Source organism: Girardinichthys multiradiatus, chromosome 7 (genome assembly GCF_021462225.1).
Source record: "Girardinichthys multiradiatus isolate DD_20200921_A chromosome 7, DD_fGirMul_XY1, whole genome shotgun sequence".
NCBI classification, from domain to species: domain Eukaryota; kingdom Metazoa; phylum Chordata; class Actinopteri; order Cyprinodontiformes; family Goodeidae; genus Girardinichthys; species Girardinichthys multiradiatus.
The window spans coordinates 40561927-40586343 of record NC_061800.1 but is presented as its reverse complement, the minus strand read 5'-3'; the positions used below and the strand labels follow the sequence as shown (position 1 = coordinate 40586343).

The 24417-nt window shown below is 38.2% G+C and overlaps 1 protein-coding gene across 1 annotated transcript in view; it reads right to left on the bottom strand.

Moving 5' to 3' along the window:
* adarb1b (adenosine deaminase RNA specific B1b) overlaps positions 1 to 24417 on the bottom strand; it is a 158389-nt gene that overhangs the window by 99635 nt on the left and 34337 nt on the right. The window contains exon 2 of the mRNA XM_047370114.1: positions 2862 to 2938. The gene's annotated coding sequence lies outside the window, so the exon portion shown is untranslated. The remainder of the gene's footprint in view (positions 1 to 2861; positions 2939 to 24417) is intronic.

Genomic DNA, 24417 nt, shown 5'->3' with positions numbered 1-24417 from the left:
CTATTTACCATTATTAGGTCGATAATAAATTTATTTATCTTTTTCAAATTGCTGTGTAAGAAGCTCCTGGCTTCACTCAGACATCAACTCACTTTTAGTCACTAGTTGGATCTGTCTGAGCTACCATTTTAAAACGGACGTGGCAAATTGATCTCACATTGTGTCTCCCCACCGTTGTGGGGCGCCATTAACAAAACCACCACAAGGTTTTGTTAATCTGTCAAATCCACTCTGAAGTTAGCCCTATTGTCTGTTTGCTTTGTTTCACCCCGAATATGTGTTTACAGAAACATTTAAAGGCATGTTTGATTAACACTGAGGGCTCTGTGTGTGTAGGTGTGTGTGTGTGTGTGTATGTGTTAATGTGCAGCCGACCAAATCAACTTCATTTTATCCAGTATTAAAAGCATTTACTTATGTGAATAATATTAAAATATACAATAACAATAAAATGTACAATGTAAACCAGACAAACTCAAACATAATACAAACGGTTATTTTAATACAAGTTATGTGAAAGTTACACTCTTTATTATTACATTTTAGATAAAAAAAGGTGTAAAAGAAGCACATTATTTTCCAATAGAGTTGCATTGGATTTCCTGTTCAACCTTATCATATTTACCATTCTGAATACTAAAATAATTTAATATATTTTTTCTGCAGGAAAAAACATTATGATTAAAAAATGTGTCCATAGATTAAATAGATTAAATTAAAACAAAAAGACATAGTGGCACCCAAAAGACTTTTGAAAATGAAGTCACATCTATCCAAGAAAAACATCAAAAACATGCTGAAATTCTGCAGAAAGAACAAAAATTGTTTGGTGCAAAGTTACTTTCTCTAATGAATCCTTGATTGTCCCCAACAATCAGAAGGAGAAAATCTACCACGAGTCCTGCGTTAACAGTGAAGCATTCTGATACAATCCATGTGTGGGGTTGCTTCTTGTCAAAGTCAAAGTTCTGCCCAACAACACGGCCAACACGCTGTGCAATGGGATGAAACAAATCCTTCCAAAACTCCAGAACAATTTGGTGATTATTTTCTAGCACGATGGAGCACAAAGTCAAAAGATGAAGTTGTAAAGTGAGATCGGTCACTATGTGTCAGTTGTAAAGATCAGAAAAATAAAACTTTAGACCCAATTCTTCACCCCAATGAGAAACTGTGGTTAGTTCCCCAAAAGCAGGTGGAGAACTAGAAGTCAAAAAAGTCATTGATTGAATGATTAAAACCATGAGATACAGAGCTACCCAACATCTTACCATGCGGATCTTTTTTCTTTTAGAGTGCCGTAAACCAACAGCAAACAGCATTCTAAGATGTACGTCCTCATTCTTTTAAAACGTCTAAAACACAAAAGTATACATTTTTGTTTTTGCTTTTTTCATGACCCAAGCAGTCTGAGTTTGATTTGGCAGCCACTTCACAAAGTGACATGTGGTCAGTTTATTTTATGCAGCGCACACATTTATTTCCATCCCTCATCCACTTTAAACATTCTGAGAAAAACATAGCAAATGTTTTGACACAATGGCACATGGAGAGGTTGGGGAAAATAGACAAATATGGATGGAGGGAGACTGCAGCATCCCTCGATAGTTGAGCCGCTCCTAAAAATAGCCACACCGGTGGGGAGACACTGCGAGATGAGTTGTTTCACTCACAAACAAAATGCATGAAAAAAGGGAGCATAAACTGCACCCATTCAGTACACTACACGACTGCAGACTGAGAGGAGATGAGTGTTGGCATCTGGTGCATATAGTGCCTTGCAGAAGTATTCACAGTATTTCACATTTTGTCACATTACAACCACAAACTTCAATGTGATTTATTCAGATTTTATGTGGTAGACCAATACAGTGTAGTGCATCTTCATAAACTGTAAGGAAAATGATAAATAGTTTTAAAGCACGGTTAGGTTTAATAACCAAGAGGTCCATGGTAATTCTGGAGGACCTGCAGAGATCTGCAGCTCTGCTGGGAAAATATATTGGCAAGACAACTATTAGCTGTGAACTACAAAAAGTCTGGTCTTTATGGAAGAGGGGCAAGAAGAAAGTCACTGTTAAAAGTAAGTTATAAGAAGTCCTGTTTGGCTGTGTGTTCTGGTTAGATGAGGCCAAAATTAAACACACTCAAAAAACAGTGTGGCAGCAAACTACCACTGCAAATAACCTTGACAACACCATCACAACGGTGGCGGCAGCATCATGCTGTGGGGATACTAATTTTCCCATTCCAGCGGGACAATAACCCCAAACATACAGCCAGAGCTATAATAGAATGGTTCAAAATGTATTTATGTACTAAAATGGCCCAGTCAAAGTCCAGAACTAAATACAATTTTGAATCTGTGACACGACTTGAAAACTTTGTTGACAGACACTCTCCATCCAACCTGATTGAACTTAAATGTCTCTGTGTTGATGTATAATGGTGGTAGAGGCATACCACAAAAGACTGCAGTTGTATTAGGTAGTTCTAAAACGTGCTGACCCAGGGAGGCTGGCGCTTTTCCTTCAACTTTGCAATTATACCCTACTTTTTGTCCATCCTATGAATTCATATTAACATAAACGCAGGTTTTTGGTTGCAAATTGCACAAATAAAAAAAAAAGATTCAAGGACACTGGTTATTATACAGGAAATAAAGACCTTCAATAGACACAGGGTTAAATGTTTAAATGGAAAACTTTATCTTCCATGAGAAATATAAATTACATTCCGTTCACAGGAACTGGACTAAAGTCGGCTTTGTGGTTGGTGCATGCAGCCAGAATTATATCCATCCATATAAATCACGACATGTCTCACAGTAAATGTCTGAAATGTGACGGGTTTGAACTGACCGTTCCAGTGAAGCCTCAGCGATGAAACCAGCAACTTTATCTTCAGAATTTTGTCCTATTTACACCACACACAGCACCTAAAGAGAAGGGAGAGAACATTAATAAAAAGATGTTCAGTTCCGTTAGAAATACATAATAACCAAAGCTTAAAAAAGGATTTTCAACAAAACATTGCATCAAATATGCCTGATACAGATTGAGTCAGTGTCCAGCTTCACACATTAAGAACGAAGGTGTAACAAAAGCTCATGTTTGGCATTTTTTCAGAGAAACCCAAAAAAAAAACCTGCAACAGAACAAATCAGAGCCACAATCCTCTTCAGGCAGCCAGTAAGATGCCATAGATCACTGCAGTGCTGTGCAAAGGAACCCTGCTGACCCTCCCGTGAGCAGTGTGACGACCGCCAGCAACATCACAACGCAACGGCGCTAAGAAAGAGTGACAACAGGAAGCCAAGACATCTGGGGGGTGTGGGAAAGGGAAGCAGATGCTGCCCTATTCTCCGCGAACATCAGTAATGTGACTCCATTGTCACGGAAAATGCAACACGGGAGCATCTTGGCAACAAAGTCAAGGAGGTGACACTGGCAAGGTTTAGCAAGGTCTGCAATGAGTGGCAGGTTTCTAAACAAATTACAATCAAGAGACCCGTCTCTCACTGCCAGCATAACCTGTCCTGCAGAGACAAACAGTGAAAAGAGCAGAACACTGAGGTCCAGCCAGGAAGGTTCACATTTATTTCTGAAACAAAGTCCATAAGCCATGGCAGGTAACCCTGATTAGCTAATCACAATAAACTTCAACTGGTTAGCTTCCTGGCACAGACTCAGCTTTAAAGCATAGTTTACTACTTTCTAAACAGCAGTGGGTCAGTGAGTGGTTAGGAAAGTTTCCATGTGTGTTTGGGATCATTGGACTGCTGGATCACCCAACTGTGTCCAAGTTTCAACCATCTAGCTTCTGATTAAAGGGGGAAGTTAAAGAATTTAGAGGCCGTCCTCCTCTTTTATTATTATTTCCCATCCAGCACTCCTGGCAGTGAAACAATCCCACAGCATGATACTGCCCACCCCTTGCTTGAAGGTTTATACAAGGATCTTTGGTTTTAAATAAGGCAATACAGCATATTGTTAACATACTGTCATTGTGATGTACAATACATTGTAAAGAGATGGCCACTGCATGATTTTTTATTCCGTCCAGCCCCAGTTTGAGAACTCTAACGCAGCAACGTTGCTATAATGTGTTCAGCTTCCTGTTATCTGCTGAAAGTCTTGCTTTCTCATTGTCTTCTTCAGAGTGAACAAGTGCAAGACATGTCTTAGAAAATACAGTTTTCTTTCAAACTGCATCTTACATTTCTGGGCTTCGTCCGACTTCATTTTAATCAGTTCTTTGATACTGTGATTAGTAAGGGTGTAACGGTGCACAAAAATCATGGGTCAGTACAGGTTTGGGTTTTAACGTTTTCGATATGCTTCAATCAAGGAAAATAGATTTAAAAATACGATTTTTTTCTACTTTGGTCAGCAGTAAACAAAGAAATGTTTTCAATTTCTGAAATAAATTGGATTTTACTATGATTAAAACAAAACAAAAAGTGGGATGTTAGAAACTGACTGGTGATTTGTTTTTTTGTTTTTTTTTCAATGAATAAAGTAGTATAAGCAAGCATAGCCAATGCCTGGATAGATTATAGATAGATTATGCAATATAACCACTTGAAAATGGTCAGTGTTGATGTTTAGAAATTTTAAACTAAAACTGTCCTAGGGCTGAAAAAATTAATCGTGATTAATCAATTATTGAAATAATTGTCAACTAATTTAGTAATCTAATGATCATTAACTGGAGTATACAGACTCTAAAACAACCCACTCAGAGCAGTAATTAAGTCAAAACTGTACAAAAAATATATACATTTAGCATTTAAGATGAAAAAACTTCGTCTTTAAATATGCTCTCTCCCGAACTCTTCAAGTGGCATAGCTTTAGCTTCGCCTTGCTCAAATTCAGTAAAAAACAGATCTCCTGCTAAGCACCTTTTGCTATCCGATTATTAATAGAAAAAATGGTTGACAGGTTAATCGATTAGCAAAATAATTGTTAATTGCAGCCCTACTGTGCCTATATATCCTGACATTCATCCCAATGATGCATGGATCTCCACTTCTCACTGTAAGTATATCACAGCTGGTATTGTTTTTCTAACATGCAACATTTATATAGTCAATAAAGAAGACCTAAAATATCTGCCTGCTTCCCCCAGCAAGGGGAATGCAACTCACTATCATGAAAATCCAGTTCAGAGAACGTCCTGTTTGAACAGAGAGCAAATCAACCACTCTTTCTAATCTATTTCCTTCTATTCAAGCATTTACGATTATCATGGACTGAATGACTGGGAAACTACACAGAGATGTTCAGCTCAAGAAACATGGCAAAAATCCAGCATCCGAAACACTATCCCAACTCTCCAGATATCAGTCCGATCAGTCCTTTATGGCATTCTGCACATTCCAAATAATATCTCTGAACTGCTATCCCAAAACCCTCTTGGCCCACAGGATCCGCTGCCAACAACCCGTCTGCAGAAACCACAGGACACGGCATGCCTCCATGGTTTTACAATTGTTATGACAGAAATATAGACGATATGGGTCATGTGGTTTTAATGCTGCTGCTGAATGTTAAACATCATGAATGGGAGATGACGCAACAGCACTTTCAACATGAAAATCAAAGAGAGATTTTAAAATGTCAAATAGCTCCTCAAACAAACTCTTAAACCTGAAAAGATAATGTGTCCAATAAAAAATGCCTTGTAGGCTCAGGACATATGGTATCTTCATGGACAGATGGGCAACTTGGTGGGAAGGAGAAAAAAAAAAACTCCTTCAATATCTTAGAGGTGTATGCGCTTCATTTGTATTCCAGACATCCACCAAGGTGCTTTACATGTCTCTGAGCTGCCAAGAGGACTACTTGAACTGGAGCAACCTTTCTTCCGAATGCATAAAAACAAAACAACTTTTTTCCATTGTACTATTTCCTAAATAACTAAGCCTGGCTTTGCTGTAAACACACAACTAAAATGGATGACACCTCAAAGTTTGAATATACAAAGTAAAACTAAATAAAATATAAGCAATGTTCTCAACAGAATCCACTGAGTACCAGCAATATTTTTAATTTTCTTTGTTTGGTTTTCTGTAAAATAAAAAGGAGCCTAAATAATAGGCAGGAGGAATGTGAATTTACGATCATTTATACCAAACCATCACAGTAAAAGCATCATTCTCAGGTACATGCAGTGTGACAAAAGTGCCTCGACATAAAATCTAAAGCAAACTAAAGCACTCCACACCAAACTAATGCAAGAATGGCCGGTAATAATAGCACGTAGGTGGAAGATCCACCTGCACAGAGCATTTGGGTTTTTTCTGTAATTGAGCAGCAGTAAGGTGATAAGTGGTGGAATATTTATGGGGAGTGGTGGACGAGTGGTTAGAGAGCAGGACGTCTGCATCCTTGGGTTCTCCTGTTCGAAACACAGACTATCACTCTGGGTCCCTGACCAAGACCTTTAGCCCCAGAATGCTCCCTAGATGCAGCCCAATGCTTCCAAAGAGACGGGTTAAATGCAGAGAACACATTTTGTTGCTGTGTATACATTTGCAACGAAAAATAAGGTTATTATACATTTACCACGACCGAGGATCAAATAATAGCATGGTTATGACAAGTCATTTATGTATTTATTTTCTATCCTTGATATCAGAAGTCATTTTCTATTTTACTAATTCATGCTTCCCATATATGATTTGCAAGACCTGTTACATAAACATCACTAAATAAATGCCACTTAGTGCTCAAACACCGTCACACCACATAGGATAACGGATTTTTCAGGCTTTTTATTTTAAAAGACTTGTTAAAATTTGAATGCAGAATCCTAGTTTAATTGCAAAGTTTGTTAACTTTTGTACCGTTTGGCATTTTAGACCCTCTTTAAGAAACATAGGTCCAGTTCAACATGAACTTAAAATTGTCTAGAGACTAAACTGTTCCAACATGATCCAGTTTTCAATGTTTAAACAAGTGTGGATTCATTCAATAAAATTAACAAAAATTAAAATACTGGTTGATAAAAAGTTAAAATAATGCCGTAATTTGGCAAATCAAAGACAGGAACAAAAGAATTCTGGAAAATTGTTTTTCGACTATCATTTTCTTTCTTCCATACTTATCCATGACCTTTAATTAATATTTGCTTTACTTTCAATACATGTCAATTTTGGACTTAAAACAACTTCCTTGAAATATGGCCTAGAATTACCTAATTGATTTTAACTGCACTGAAGTCATTATTATATATATATATATATATATATATATATATATATATATATTTAAAGATAATTTACCTTTAGAAATATCCTACCTTGCTGTAAATATCGTGCTGCCTTAGTGTCCCTCAGTAGCAAAGTTGGTGGTAGTTCCTGATTCTATATGGGGTATTTTCTGTTATACAAGGTCTAAAGAATCAGTGTTTGGCATTTGATTTGTTTTATTATCCTTTTGTAACGTACCTAAGCCATACCTGACCTAAAACCAAGGCATCTACTGAACTGTGAATTAAGTGTACTGTTACAGTCCTTATAAAGAGATGAAGAAAGATCAACAGCTTTGGATAAAACTGAGTCATCTACATGCTCTACATACAAAAGCTTTGGGTGGTTTATGCAAAAGTAGAATAACATTTGTTACACAAGTAAGCTGTGAGTTGCTATGAGTCACCTAGCTATTCCTCCCTCTTGTATCTTTATAACCAAGCAATAGAAGAGAGGTGGAGGACACGCTTCACGCTCGCATGCACTGCCTCGTCTCTAAGGACACGAGCTTGGCCTACAACTAATTTAACTGTGGTGAAGGCATGTGTTTGAGTTTAAGAGCATCCAACCACTGCTCCTGCATCCGGTCGGATTTCTTCCCAACAAATATCAAAAACAGAGGCGAGGGAAAAACATAGCAGAATGTGTTTCTCAGTGAAGCCCTGAGTTTACCTTTACATTCAGCTCAAGCAGCAGAAGCAAAAACATTGCAGTGTGTGGTTAATCCAGACAGTTGCCTTCACAGTGATGCCAGGTCTGCAACAAACAGCTCTCCCTGGAGTCAACGCCTCAATCGGGACGTTTTTTTCCCCCAGACTCACCATTCTCTCTATCTGCTGCTGCAGTTTCCACATGAGCAGCCAAACACAGAGGGAGACGTCAATCGCAATAAACGGAAGAAAACAAAGAGGAGGCAACTTCTAATTAGTGAATCACATAAAAAAGTGCATTTCTGAAATCTTTTTTTACCTATCATAGAGATTTTTAATCTAAGGGGATGAAAACAAAACATTTTTAAAGTGCTGACAGCTGCTAATGGAAGCTGCCCTAAGCTAATCCAAACTTTCAACACAGTGCAATTAACACCATTACAGTGTGGAAAAGGTCATTTGCATTTTTACATCGCATTTGCTGAAGGCTAGAAAACCAAAACAGTTTTCAGTGGCTGTTATTTACTAACATCACTTAGTTAATGAAATATCGTTCAACCAAAAAGGGGACTGCAAAAGATGTGTAGCACAATTAAACCTAAAAACAACTGCATCGTCAAGTCATAAATAAATATTACTGCACAGATTTAAGTAATACAATCTTGTGTTTGCAGATAACATCTTGCAGAGACATTTGTGACTGAAGCATACAGAATGGTTTGGTTAATTAAGTCGACTCAAATCATAAACAGGCATCTACGCATGTACACAAGTACATGGTGATAGAACCACAAACAATTTAAAGACTAAAAATGTAAACATTCCTGAGAGAAGTCAGTACTAATTTAAGCCTTCATTTGTATGTTCATATTAACAGGTAGTCTTTTGTCAATTCTCTGAGATGTGGATGTAGTACAAGATCAATGTAAGGGAATGGGCAGAAGTCCGGTTGGTTTTGATGTTGCTTAGCTGTTGTGTAATCCTCAAAAGAGTTCTTCAATGTTTTGGTTTTCAGATATGTTGCTATCATCAAGGAAAACATGAAGATAACATACCAGATTCTTTCTACAATTCAGTAACAGAATGCTTAATTGGGTGATGTACATGTAAAATCCCATCCATCACACCTGCGCTATCAACAGTCAGTTTGCAGGTTTGTGCCAGGCAGTAAAACATACAAAAAAGTTTTGGATGCTGTTTCCACCTCAATGTAGCAGAAATGCATTGCGTACAGGTGCTGTGACTTTTCAAAGTAATGTTTGCAATACAATAACAAACCTAAAAATCCAATCTATTTCAGATCATTAAACACACCATGAGCCAATGAGCAGTACCACATCAGTCTGACATGAACACTCTTCAGTGTGGAGGTTGCTACCATGGAATGAATATTCAAAATGAGCCGTTTTTTCAGTATCAATTTCTTGTTTCAAATGAAATCAGAGGAAGCTATTTAGGTTCTTGAGGTCTGGTCTCCTGCAACGTTTTGATTTGTCCTCAAGTCAAACATATCTGATTTAAATGGCTGAATTACCTCCTCATGTATTCAGTTTCTACAGAGCCCTGCTAATTACCCAATTATGTACCTTAGGTGTTTTGACACACATACACATCTAAATGTTGCAGGGACCAGGCCCACAATGACTGCATTTTGACACCTTCGCTCTAGGGAAACACACAAACAATAGTATCCTTTAGGGGTGCACGACATCGGTATCGGCTGATGTCAGATTTTTTTACACATATCTGCCCCATAGGTGAAACTGGGCCGATATGAATAACCTATTTCTATTTCCATCTTGTTTCCATGTGTTTTGGTAGAGGGGCGCTTAGCCATGTGGTATCTGTTTGGCCATGTGACAGTGATAGTAATGCAGGGAAGGACTGTGGGGTGTATAACTGAACACCCAATCGTACTCACTAACACACACACATTTGTACAGTTATACGAAAATCGGAAGGCAACTGGAGGTTAAGTGCCTTGCCCAGGGGCACATGATAGTCACATGACAGCCACATTCGCCACAAATTATTATATTAGTGCATCACTAGTATTTTTGTAATGCTAGCCAGGCTAATCCCTAATACAAGAGGCTAAAGACAGTTTAAATGTGAAAACCATATTTTCTCTAAGTAAAAGCTAGCTTTACACATATGATCTCTTATCATGTCGTCACCTTTGCTCCAGATATAAATTATGCTGTTTTTATATCTTCTTATTGTTATTTATTAACAAATAAGAATATATAAAATAATTTATTTTAAACATTTTAGATAGACAGCTATTGTGACGCTACTGGTCTAGCTTTAAAGTTACCCAACGGGAAACCAAAGTCGGTATTGTCAGATCAAAGCTCTACAAAAACTAAACATCAGAAGTCGGCCCCAAAACTGACTGGTGCACCTCTACATTTTCGGGGCACAAACATTTTATTCCATTTTAAAAGTATAGATATTATTTTTTGCTAAATTTACCATATGTTAAGGAATATTTATATCTAATCTCTGTCAAGATTGATTCTACATACTGTCTCTTTGACTTTTAACCCCGGTTTTTATAAATTTACAAGAAAAAAGAGATAATCAATAGGTGTGGCAATTTAACATTAAATATATGTCCTGATCTTGAAGAAAAGTAAAGAAAAGCAAAGCATTCAACACAAAATGGTTTTCAAGTCATAATGACACAAGTGCCTGGCTTGACTAACAGTGACTTTTACCGAGCCTTTCAAGTGAATTATTCAGACCAATAAACAGCAACGTTCACTGCCAATTAATGATGAATGACAAAGGCAGTTAGAAGGTGTAAACACACCTTTAATTAAACATTACCTCTATATGAAACCTCTATGTCAAAGTGCCAATTATTGCCTGTTCAGGAGATCTTTTTAATAGAGTTAGCGTAATGACCCTTTAAGTTTACACACATTGTTATGGTTTATTTGGTGTTCCAGTCTCTGAAAGTCAATACTGGATGTGACAAACTGTCAGAGGTCAAACTGACAATCCAATCGATGCTGTAGAGGTGGTAGATGACTACAACAAGGCTCAGCAGACTTCAGCATCGTTACACAGCCAATCTGACAGCTGATGGGTTTTTTAAGGGCTGATTGCTGTCAAAAAAAACGTTTTTAAGCATGAGAGTCACACACGGGGGAAAGTTTATGAGAGAGAAAAGAATGATTCACTCAAAGCTCAAACTCTGCCGATTAGGTATCTTTGGCAGATTAACATAAAGTGCCTCCAAAAATAGCTCTTCAGTGGTCCATGACCAATGGTTAGAAATGTTTGTTGCTGAGTGAACGAGGCAGGTGGACATGCTCAGCAAATTCGGCCTGGTTAATAAAGAGTTTTCATGCAATAAATGATTCAAAATAAAACCTCTCTGCCATCGGAGCACATATCAAAGCTGCCCTGCTACTGTCAAAATGTGACATGAATGCAACACTGATGCAACAGTGGCTTCAAACCTAATGGCAAAACAACAAAAATAGAACCCATCTAAGTTTAGGTTGTTGCCAACACAACAACCTTGCAGTGAGTGGTTTTACCTACAATCATAAAGAGCATGAATGCTAGTTTTAATGGTTTTCCAGGGTGGCATGATTATATATCATTAAACTATAATAAAAGACTTTGATTCACAACTTTGAATTTATTTTTTGTTTTATCTAATCCACACAATGTCAAAATTAAACATACAGGACATTTAGCCACCAATATTTGGCTATGTGTCCCTGAGCAGGTGGCACCTCAACCACAAGCATTTTGTAGGAATCAACAAGCTTTTGGTATAATTATTCCACCCTTCTTGGCAGAGTTTGCTAATGTTTGCTTATTTCCAGTGTCTTTGGATCATTGTCCCGATGGAACAGCCAACTGTGTCCAGGTTTATTTGTCTAAACTTGGACACAAATTTATTCACCTAAATTGAACTGTTTGCCTCAGATAAAAGGAATTTGGTTAGGATGTTTAAGAACAACCAAGGAACCACCAAACCTTCAGCCTTGGTCCAAACAAAGCTCAACAGAAATTAGTAGCTACATACAGGGACAAGTTAAATGCCTTCTGGAGAAAGGTTTTCTAATCAGACAAGACAATAAATGAGCTATATGGTCACAATGACAAAATGTATTGTTTGAAAAAGGTGGGGTGAATACTGCACTAAGAGTAAAGCATGGTGGTGGTAGTATCATGCAGTGGGTTTCATGTTGCCTGGGGTATTAGTGCATTAGAGAGAATAATGCACGAATGATGGCTAAATGTCTGAGCAGGTTGCACCTCAACCACAAAAATTTTGGCACCAGTGTGTGTGGGTCGCAGTCTGTCTCTGCCCTTGCTGTGTGTGTTGGGTCTGTTCCTGCTGTGTCTTGGTGCTAGAATCAACTCTCTTTTGCTGCACAATCACCAAGCCCTACCGGACCTTCGGCATTTTTCTAGTGACTTCATAAATGCGAATTATACCGGACAAAAAACATTGCCTCCATTCTTATCTGGGATTCCAGCTCACCTTTGCCACACCTTGACCCCAATCTCGAATCACTTCAGACGCCGGGGCAAACGCGGCGGTCTGCTCGTGAAGTTTAGGGGCTATCTGGTGCGGTCTTCAGCAGCTCCTTGGAACGAGTGTGCATTTCAGCCTCCATTAGCCTTTTCCCTGTACTCTCTAGATCCCTGACACTTGGTTGTTGCCCACTGTTGACTCGAATCAGATGTTCCAACCCGGCAGGACCTTCAATCCTCAGCTCTGCCATCGCAGGTTGAACCCACCGCACCTGCAGCTGCAGCATCAGGTCTCGCAGACAGCAACGGACATAGATGTGCCGATCTCTGCCAGGTTTGGACTCATAAATGCCAGATCACTGGCGAATAAAACTTTTATTTTGCAGGACCTATTAATGTCTAAAGGACTGACCTTTCTCTGTATAACTCAGACATGATTGAGGGCTTGTGAGTCCAGCATTATTTCAGAACTTACACCAGATGATTGCTGCTTTTTAAACTCTAAACTAGGGAAGGTGGACTAGCGGCTGTTTTTAAAAAGAATTATAATTGTGAACCACTACATTTATCAGCATCGCCTAGGATCTTTGAAGTGACTGTTTGAGCTGGATCGCTCTCACACAGTGCTCTGTGCAGTGGTTTAAAGGCCTCCCAAATACAATACTTTTCTGATCTGTTGGCTGAAATTATGCCAAAATATGATGATGTTCTTATTGTAGGTGATTTCAAAACTCATGTGTTTAAGCCAATCAGAAAGGACTTTTTAAACCTCATTGAGTCTTTTAATCTTGTGCAGTCTGTGTCTGTGCCTACACAAAGATGTGGGCACACACTGGATCTTGTTTTAACTTATGGTTTACCAGGTTCTAACTTAGAGCTCTGCGATGTAGTTTGGTCGGATCACAAGCCAGTCTTGTTTGAAGTTTCCTTGCCTTGTTCCAGAGTTAATCCTTCTGCTGTTGCTAGATGTTGTCGTGTTTCTAACCCTTCCACTGCCAGTCAGTTCTCTGTTATTTTTAACCAGAACTGCAGCCTTCCTGATACTATTCATGATGACTGTAACAAGCTCAGCTCATGATTTTATTCAACCTGCCAAACTGCTCTAGATTCTGTGGCTCCGTTTAAGATCTGGCAGGTAAAAAGCCAAACTTAAACGCTGGCTGAATGAAACAACCCGTGCTGCTAGAAGAAAGTATAGGAGAGTCGAACGTAAATAGAAGAAGGATAAACTCCAGCTGTCATATGAAATTTTAAAACACAACTGGAGTTCTCATCAGAAGACTGACAAAAATACTTTTCTGCTGTTATTCTGGCAAATTGTCACAAGCTCCATGTTTTATTTAAAACTATGGAGCTGGTCCTTCACGCTCCGCAGACTGTGTTGAGCCCTCTCAGGAAACTCGTGAAAATGTCTTTATTTCTTTATCGATAAAGTATCATCCCTAAAAGCTCAGCTCTCCAAATCTGTTCAAGGCCCTTCTGTCCCTGCGATCTCCTCTGCTGTCTTTGACAAGTTTGAGCCAGTTTCTTTGCTTTCTTTACAAGAGGTGGCTGCTTGTTGAAAGCCCTCAGGATCTCCATATGATGCTTTCCTTCTTCATTTTTTTAAAGAGGTCTTTCTCACTATAGGACCAGTTGTACACTCAATCATAAATAGCAGCTTGGTGTTGCTCCTAAAATTCTTAAACAGACAGCAATTTAACCTTTACTTAAGAAACCTGCTCTTGATCCTCATGCTCTTTAAAATTACATGCCTGTCTCAAAACTTCCTTTCATGTCAAAATATTTTGAAAAGATCGTTTATAGGCAATTAAGGGCATTTTTAGAAGGACGAGCTATTTTAGAGATTTTTCAGTCTGGTTTTAAAGCTTTTCACTGTACTGAATATGCCCTTTGAAGAGTTTTTAACAATGTGCTTTTAGCAACTGACTCAGGTGATTCTTGATCTCACTGCTGCATTTGATACAGTGGATCATACAGTTTTAATTTCTCATTTATAACAGTTGATAGGTGTTAGACGTAGTGCATGGCAGTGGTTCAGATCTTATTTGGCAGAATGAACTTTCTCTGTCAAACTTTCAATTTTGTATCATCTGCTGCTTCTCTTCAACATGGGGTCCCACAGGGCTCGGTGTTAGGCCCCTTTTTTACTTTGTATCTACTACCCCTAAGCTCCATTTCCAGGAAACATGTTTTTTTTTTCCAGTCATGCAGATGACTCAGAGATTTATCCCCCTCTTAAAAAGGACAAGGATTACTCACTAGATTCTCTGTTTAAATGTCTGGATGACATTATGGCCTGGGTGACTTTAACCTTTCTACACCAAAGAGATGGTTTTTAGTGGCACATCTGAGACCCCTACCATAGATCTTGGGAATTTGGCTCAGTATGTTAGGCCAATCATTACAAATCTAGAAGTTCAGATGGATCCACATCTAAAGCTTGAAATCAATGCTCTGGTGAGATCTAGCTTTTTTCATTTGAGGCAGTTATCCAAAATAAAGCCCACTTTATCAACACAGCTTTTTGAAACAGTATTCCATGCATTTGTTACATCCAGGCCGGATTACTGTAACACACTTTATTTTGTTGTTAGCGATGCGTCTATTAGGTGCCTGCAGGTTGTGCAAAATGCTGCAGCACAGCTTTTAACTGGAAAAAGAAAGTCTGAACACATTAACCCTATTTTGATTTCGTTTCATTGGCTACCTGTACATTTCAGGATCCATTTTTATGTTATTTTATTTGCTTTTAAAATCTCTCTGCTGACCAGCAACTCCTTATTGTTCCAAAAGTGAAACTTGTGACACCGCTTTCGCTGTAGCTACTCCAAAGATGTGAAATGATCTGCCATTGCATGTCAGAAAGCCTTGTCCCTCTTTGAATTTAAGAATTTTCTTAAAACACATTTATTTACTAAAGTGTTTTGCACATCATGAGAAGTTGTCCCTATTCGAACAAATTTTAACATTTTTTTTTTTTAAACATGTCTATTTTAACTTGTCCGTTTTCAGTGGTATATGTACCACCTTGTGAACCCTAGTTTATTTTAAAATGCTTCATTAATAAAGACGGTATGGTATGGTAATAATGTAAAAAAAAAGAGGACTAATAAATTTCATATACAGTTCAATCAGAGGTTTACATACATTCCCTGAATGAATTCAATGAAGACAATAAGCTTTTAAGGATTTATGTCAAGCTATTCTTTTCCAGGTTTAAAATGATTATACAACAAGAAACAGATTTTTTGTAACAAGAATTGGGTGAAATATATTTAATTTACTGTGAATTTCCTCAAAACCACTCAGGGCAATATTATATATACACAGATTCAAATTAAAGTAAATACGGTCACCTAAATTCTTTAATAAGTTGTGCAGAAAGCTCTGGTATGTTTCAATTCGACTAAACCAAGGCCTACCGATGTCTTATAAAAGTTCACTAATAAGTAGAGCTGGTAGTTTTGGTAGATCAACAGCTGAAGCTATCTGCTTATGTCAATACTTTTAAAGTCCTCAAGAATAGCTCAAAGTATTAGTCTAAAATAAAAGAATTGTTTAGGATCTTCAATAACAACCCAGGGAATCACCAAGGTTCAAGCCTGCAATGAACTTGAAGATGCTGGAACACCATCGCTGTCCATGAACAGGACAAAAATGGACACCATCAAACTCGGCTGAAACTTCCAGCTGCACACACGGAGGGCTTATGTTTAAACAAGACATAGATGGAGCTATTTCACCACAAGGAGCAGGCTGTGGGTTGTTTCGGTGATAGATGTACTGGTGCCTTGAACAAAGCGTGTCGAGTGATGAAAAAGTACAACTACCTCCAGTATCTTCAACTTCACCTTTAATCAACAGACAGTTGAAAGTTGAACACTACTAGGTGGAAAATGGTCATAAACAAATATTGAAACAGTTTTTGAATGGACAAGGCTGGCATTGGTTAAACTTGTAGAAAGGCCCAGTTCTCAACCCAATAAAATATCTTTGGGCTACGATTAAACGTTGGGTGTGTAAAAGGAAGCAAACCAGAGAAAATCCACCAATTATGCCAAGAAAGCTGGTCAAATATAAGCGGTCGAGTTATCCAAGAAGCTTGTTGATGGCTACAAAAAGGGTATGGTTTTGGTTACATTTACTAAGCAACATTCAACCAAATTAGTTAATTAGGGCTGCGTTCAAAGACTGAAGTCTCTGTACATGGGCCACGTATTCTTAACCCCTGCACCACCCATAAATTCTCATTTAAAAAATAACTAAAAGTCACTAAAATTAAAATGTTGTGTAATTATTCCACCCAGAAATTAAAATAAATCATAAATGATGAGTGGATGAACATAAACCTCTAACCAGAATTGTAAATGCTACAATTCAGAACTCTGGTTAATAAAAAATAAACAGTTTCAGAACTCCATCTTATTTCTCTCTTCAATCCTGTCTCTCTTCCCTAAACCATCTGTTTTTGTTGCTTGCTTAGAAAACTTGTCACTTGTTTGACACCTCTGTTGACAGCTCTGAGCATCTCATCCAGCACCCAAATTGCAAAGACAAACATAAGCTAAAACATAGGAGAAAACTGGATTTTCCCTCAAATGATTTTAAATAAAATGGCAAAAATAAATCAGATCCAGCTATTTTAACTCTTTTAGCAATTACATCTGTAAATAAGAGATTCAATTAGCAGATAAGGAGGTGAAAGGGCTTTAAATTACCATTTTTTTCTTTTTTTAAACAGAAAGAGTCTGATTTAACAAATTACATTATAGAGTGTGATTTAATATGATAAGAAAGTCCAAAAAAGCACAGCTAACTTATCAGACCTTGGCATTTTAATGTCTTTGGTTCAACTGCTTATTACACCTACGGTGTAATGTTGAGTTTAACGTCGACTCCCAGACAGAAACGCATAAATAATTCTCACACCATCAAGAGAAGTTAAGTCTGAAAGAAATTGGCATACAAATCGTTGACAAAATCACTTGGGTTGTACACAAAACAATGTACACACACATATAACAGAGCAGGAGGTTGATTAATCCTTCTTTTGTACACATTACACAATAGAAGTCCCAATCTGATGCAAGAAAGGGAACCAAACAGAGCTGTAGCATTAAAGAGGTCATTCCTGCTTGACTGAGCCCGGCGCATGTACTGTAGCCTAATGGCAACACTGTTCCGCAGAGCCGTGTGTTTGTATGTCTGAGTGTATGCACATATTAGCTGCTAATGGCATCGACAAGCCCGATGAATTCAGCTTAGGGCCGAGTATCTGGATCCCAGAGTGTGCTTTTAACTCCTTGTTCACAGTTTGAGCCATAACTGTACTTGACAATCTGTAGTGATGTAAGTAAACACGTACGGTAACCTCACATAAGATTAATGACTGACTTCTGGACCCTTTCACTGGGTAATAGCCATCCATCCTCTGTGTTGTACTAATAGTCACGTCAGGACGAAGCCTGAATGTTTCCTATTTTAAGGTTGTCCTGACTTTCTGAGTCTCTTTGAGCCTTCAGCATTTGAAACGCAGCTTAGTCGGGTCGAACTCTTCCCTAAAGGGAGCGAGAGCAGCGTATCACTGTACTGGTTGATTGTTTAAAACTTTGAAACTGAAACAGGGAGATCTGTTCTGACCGTACAAGTTTCTGATTAGCGAGGTTTACGCTTGGCAACAGCAGATGGGTTCAGTTAGCCAATATCCTCTGTGGCCCGCAGGGCTCAACACGCAGTTTTTCTGCACATGTGCCACATGTAAACACAGATGAACCGGGTCTGCATCTAAATTGTGATCAAATGAGACCAATCAGGATTGTGTCTGAGTAAACATCTACCTCATATCGAACAAAAACAGGAATATGGAGCGCATAAGGAGAAATAACATGGAATGAGTTTAATGAATCATCAAAATATCTGTTAAACAAAACATGCTGAATGAGGGCTTTTAACCCTTTCAATTATAGGTTTTCATATGTTCTGCTCAAAGCAATATTTTTTAAGATAAGAAATGTTTAAAAATTATGCAACAGAACAAAAACCTTAACACTGAAATGCTTCCCAATTATTTCCTAATGATATGGTATAAAAGCCTAAATAAAATCAGAAAGGATTCATAAGGTGTGGTTTCCACAGTTTTTGATCTTCTTTATTCAGCATTTTTTATTTCATACCACAGGTTTATTTTTCTATGAATTGACCAGAAAGTGTTAAATCACCTGTTCGAATAATGATGATTTACTCAAGGCTGAGAACCATAAACACAAACCAGCACAATCCATCTTGCAGTAAGGCACATAAATGATAAATGCACTGTTCATACTTTTAACTAAATAATTGTGACTCAGGATACAGTTTCATGTATTATATTTCCTTTTTCCTTACAGCAACATTCCTTTAAAAAAGTAGATTTTTATATATAAAAGAGGACACTGTACACATGATCAGATTAAACCTTTACAGGAACTTAAAAGTAAAAAGGTGAAAATGTCTGTTTGTAAATGATAGATGGACATAAAGCTGTAATAGCAGCTGTCGAGTCTTTTGGGGTATCGCAGCCAAATTGGATGGAGAGCTTCTGTCACAGGTTCTTAGTGGGATTTAGATCTTTACTTTGACAGGGCCATTCTAACATATTAGTATGTTTTGATCTAAACCACCCTATTGTAGCTCTGGTCGTATGTTGAGGGTCGCTGTCCTGCTGGAATGTGAACCTCTGTCCCAGTCTCAAGTTTTCTGCATCCTGTATTTAACTCCATCCATCTTTTTAACTCTGATCAGCATCTCTGTCCCTGAGGAAAAATGCAATCCCACAGCACGATGCTGCCATCAACATATGTGCACTCTTTTTTTAAAATGGGTGACTCACAGTTAGTTTTTAAGCACACAGACCATTTGGCATGTGGGTCAAACAGTTTCATTTTGGTATCATCTGACCAAAGCACCTTCTTCTCATGGCTTTCTTTAAACAATAGCTTTCTGACATATTTGCTGAGTGTTAAAGCTCTTTGTTACCCGTGCCTGCACCATATGCAGATGCAACTGTCCTCAACACAGCTTTTATAGGTTTAATTCCCAGCCCCGGGCCATTTACTGCGGGTTATCTTCTTCTGCCACTTCACGTTTTCCTGTCAAGTTACTAATATATAAAGGCCAGCAGTGCCTCAAAATTGTGAAGTTCATGACCAATAGTTGCCCTGTCAACAATTTCTCCCACCTACCTTGTGCATCTCTGCAACTCTTCCCAAGTTACCAGTGGGCCCTTGGTTGCTTCTCTGATTAATGCTCTGCTTAGTTTAGATCAGTTCCCAAATTATACCTCTAAAATAACAGTGCCAGAAGACGGCAACCGCCTAAAAATACATATAATTTTTACACTCTATATTTGTTAATAAAATATAGAGAGAAATATGTATTTTTAGATGAATTAGTCTTGTCAAATGACATTTGATTATTGAATTTCATGATATATGTTTTTTATTATTTAATGGGACATTTCATGGTATATTTATTAATTTCATGGGACATTCACATTTATTTTTTTAATTTTTATTCATTTTATCTTCTCCTTTTTGGCCTCTCCATACACCTCATAGGTCACATCATGATTACTCTGAAAATCATCTGCTGACCCCCCACTTGGTGTCTCACGACCCCCACTTTTGGAACCCCTGGTTCATATGGGCGGCCTTGTCTTGGTAGTTTGCAGTTGTGCCATACCTTATCCACTTTCAGAAAATGGATGGAACATTCTTCTGAGATGTTCAAAGTTACTGATGTTGTTTATCCCAGCTTTGAACATCTCCAGAACGTTATCCCTGACCATTCTGGCATGTTCCTTTGTCTTCATGAGGCTGTTTTTTCACAGGTCAGCTGGATTCATTTTGAAATTAATAACACACAGGTGGACTCTACTTACCAATTAGGTGACTTCTGAACGCAATTGCTTGCAATGGATTTTATTCAGGGGTTTCAGAGTAATTGGGCCTGAAAACAAACTTGTCTCGCTTTTCAAATCTTTATTCATGAAGTATTTTAGAAAACCAGAGATTTTTTTTTTCACTTCACAAATCAGTGTTTTGTACTGGTGGATCACATAAAATCCCAATAAAATATGCTGAAGTTTATGATTGTAACAGGACTAAATGTGATAAAAGCTGTGAAATGCTTTTTAAAGCACTGTATGTGCATTCGGATATGGATGGAGGTAATGGAGTGAAAAACATTTGACTCCACGAGAATTTTTAAAGTCGTTGAGTATTTGTGTATGCTGTTAAAGAGGAAATGTGGTCATCTCTGTGTTAAGAATAGTGCCAATTGTTCATATGGAAACCAGTGAGTAGGAGGGAGCAGGGGTATGTGTTTTGGCCCTGCTATGGTGACGCGTGCCTGGATGAAACAGCTTCCATTTACGGATCAACCCCACCCTTGCTTTTCCAGTCCAGCCACCCAAGTTAATGACAAACTCTTTGCAGTCTGGTCCCACGGCCAGTCCACAGTACACCCGTTTTTATTTATTAACATCTTTACAGACTCCCTAAAATCTATGAGGGCACAGAGGAACATCTTCTGAGTGAGACTGCAAGATGATAATCTAAATGAATACGCTTTACACTACTTCTGCACAATCCAGATGCGTTGTTTCTGTTTTCCTGCATCATCCAGAGGAACCAGTTTATGAATAAACATGAATTAGCATTAAGCTGCTCAGATTAACAAGCAGTTTTAATGGGATTTAAGTCAAGCTGCATTATGTGTCCATTTGTGTGCGTTCATGTCCACTTTCAGAACCTGCTCGGATAATTCTCTTAAGGCGGGTGTAATGCTGCAGGGTTCCTGCACCGTCAGCTTTCTCCTCACTGTCATTTCTTCTTTCATCCTTTTCATTCATTTGATGTGCTTCCTCCTAATCTTCCCTGGGCTGTCGACCTCACAGACACACAGAGGAGACACTCAACCACTGATCCACAGCTCCTCACAGTAGAAAAAAGCCTTCCTTGTTCTGTGTGCTTAAGTGCCCGCCTCGGTCTGTGTGTATGTGTGTGTGTGTGTGTGTGTGTGTGTGTGTGTGTGTGTGTGTGTGCATGCATGCATGAATATTTTAAAAGTCTATTTTGCTGCATATCAAGCTCACCAGCTGCTGAAGGAAGGATTACATCAACATCTGACCCATTGTGGCTCTGAAATGTAACTGTCAAACTAAGTGCAGTACTCCACTCAGCTATATTCTGCATCTAATGAATGGGAACTGTGAATTTTCAATGAGAATCAATGATTCAGGAGCTTAAAGAGAAATAAAACCCTCTCTTTTTAGGCAGAATGGTTTACCCCATTGTGGAGTGGACTGATTGTTGCAGACAGGCCAAATGACCTTAAATATGAACCTGTCATGGTCCAGAACAGGGTTAATACACATTTTTCATGTCAAAGATCAACACTTTTCCAGACAACTTTCCAGACGCCTCATTCCTTTTGAGGTCCATTTATAAAATATAAATACAGAAATTCTCCAAGAATCTATGGCACATATTTCTACATTACTCAGGTTTTAAATATAGAAGCTGGAACAACAACAGACGGCAGAGAAAGAGGTGAGGAGGGAGGAACTGCTGGTTGGAGGTGACAGATGGACAAATGGAGGAAAACATGGATGGACAGATTAACAGATGGAAAAATGGACAGATGGGGAGAAAGACAGACAGAGAGAAGGATAATGGAGGGACAGATGATGGGTGGATGCATGGAGGAATTAATGCATGAATGGATGACAAAAAGATGAATGGACCAATAAATGGAAACATGTATGGATAAATAGAGAAAAAGAGGGATGGATAAAGAGACGAATGGATGGGAGAGAAGATGGATGGATGACTAGCCAAATGAAGGGATGGATGAAAAGACAGATGGATGAATGGAGAGAACAAATGGAAAGATTGTTGGATGGACTCAGAGAGACAGGACAAACATGCACACAAACACTCATACCTACAAGCAATTTAGTGTGCGTTTGGACTCTGGGAGGAAGTCGGAGTAGAAGGAGAGCACCATGCATGCTAGCGGAGAACATGCAAACTCCATGCAGGCAGATCAATGGCTAGGATTCAAACCTGGGACCTTCTTGCTGCCAGGCAACAATGCTTACCACTATGCTACCATGCAGCCTGGATGGATAGAGAGATGATGAAAAGATGGATAAATGGAAAGATGGACGTTCATACGAATGGATTTATAGATGTTACCTGATAACTAAGACAGTGGGAATAAAGTAAGAAAACTGACCTAATTTCCGTATTCTTTTCATCTTAAATGAAATTCCATAGTTTCCAATGCTCTGTCCTTATGATCTCTTCAGCAGTCCAGACCCTGTTTGACATCTGTGTCCAGATTTAGTGTTTATTTTTATACATGTATACATGTTGGATCTATCAGTGTTTAATATCTGTAAACCAGAGACCCAGTTGTGCACTTTTATTTTTGTCTGGCAGCCACATTCTTGTTTGATCCCTATTATATCTGCATGGAAATTCTGTTAAAAAAACGACCAATAATTGATCTGCTTTAGCAGGAAGTCTCTTGATCACTTTACAAATGATGGCAGGATTAGAATATTATAGATTTTCAACCCTGATCTGGTATCTCCACAACCTGAGCTAGGAAAGCTAATAGAATAAATAAAAGTAATAAAAGATAATAAAATAGTAATACTGTAAGTTTTATTTATTTAAAAAAAACGCTCTGGTTGTCATGCAAAAGATATCACATCAAATGTGTCCAACTTAATTCTAAAATCTGGAAAAACAGAGATTTATCAATGCACAAAAGCTCCAAATTTAGTTTTTAGCAATGCAGAATTTAAGAACCTAAAGTATCCCAAAACAAACAAATAAATAAAAACAATCCATAAATAACCTCAGTTTGTTGGAGGAGAACAAATATTAGACTTTAGCATGCTGGGAAATGATCCAGAGAGTTCTGATTCATCTTGCTCTAAACTGGAAAAAAAGAAAGTGAAAGAAGCTCCCATCATGACTGGGACCCTCCTTACAGGCTGGTAGAGGGAGTGTCATGATCTGGGATTGGCATGTCTATTAAAAAAGATGATAATAAAATGTTAATATTATAAAACTTACGGTTGCCACATCAAAAAAGTGCATGAAAGAAAACAGTTCCTGTACATAATGATATAAGCACGAGCAAGCATGTGGGATAAGAATGTTTTAAACCCTGGCTCAATATGGCCACAGACTTGTAATTCCCAGCATGCAATGACAAACCACATCAGTGCTTTTAAAGCTCAGTCAGCCATGACAGGGATTTGGCTTGTGGCACATGGGCAAACAGTGGAAACCACCCTCGGGCTAATAGGCGTAGCTGGAAAAATGCTACAACTGAGGGGTTAGACAAAAAAAATAAGAATGTGTTGAAACAAATTTAACTGTTCAAACCATTAAAGCAGTTGTAATTCACAACATTAGCAGAAGCCTTTATGTAAAATAGAAGAACGTCAAACTACATGCTGTTTATCTGCATGGATCACATCTGTGACCAGCCAAGTGGAAGTTTAATCAAACATCATGCAGAGCCTTGAGTGTAAACAAATGCACGATAACTAAATTAGCTCATATATGTGAAATGCTGTACACCTTCATCATAGAGCCGGTCCGATACAGAGCCTCAACCTCCACCTACAAATAAATCTGATGCCTTTAGGTCAAAAACTCTTATCCATCACCTGATAAAATGACTAATAGCCACATTTAATATTCAGGTTATATAACAATGTTTATCTAATTTCCTAATCTGGTTGCTTTAATCTATGATCCACATTTAACATATTGTCAAAAGAAACAACAGTTAAACGAAACTCTAGATACATGCTTCAGTCAACTGTATGAGCCTAATCTGATGTCATATCTTAAATCAGATTGGGATTAATGGACCCTCAATCTAACTCCATGCACTGTTCTGATTTGGAGTTTTTTCAAACAGAAACCGGACACTCTTAT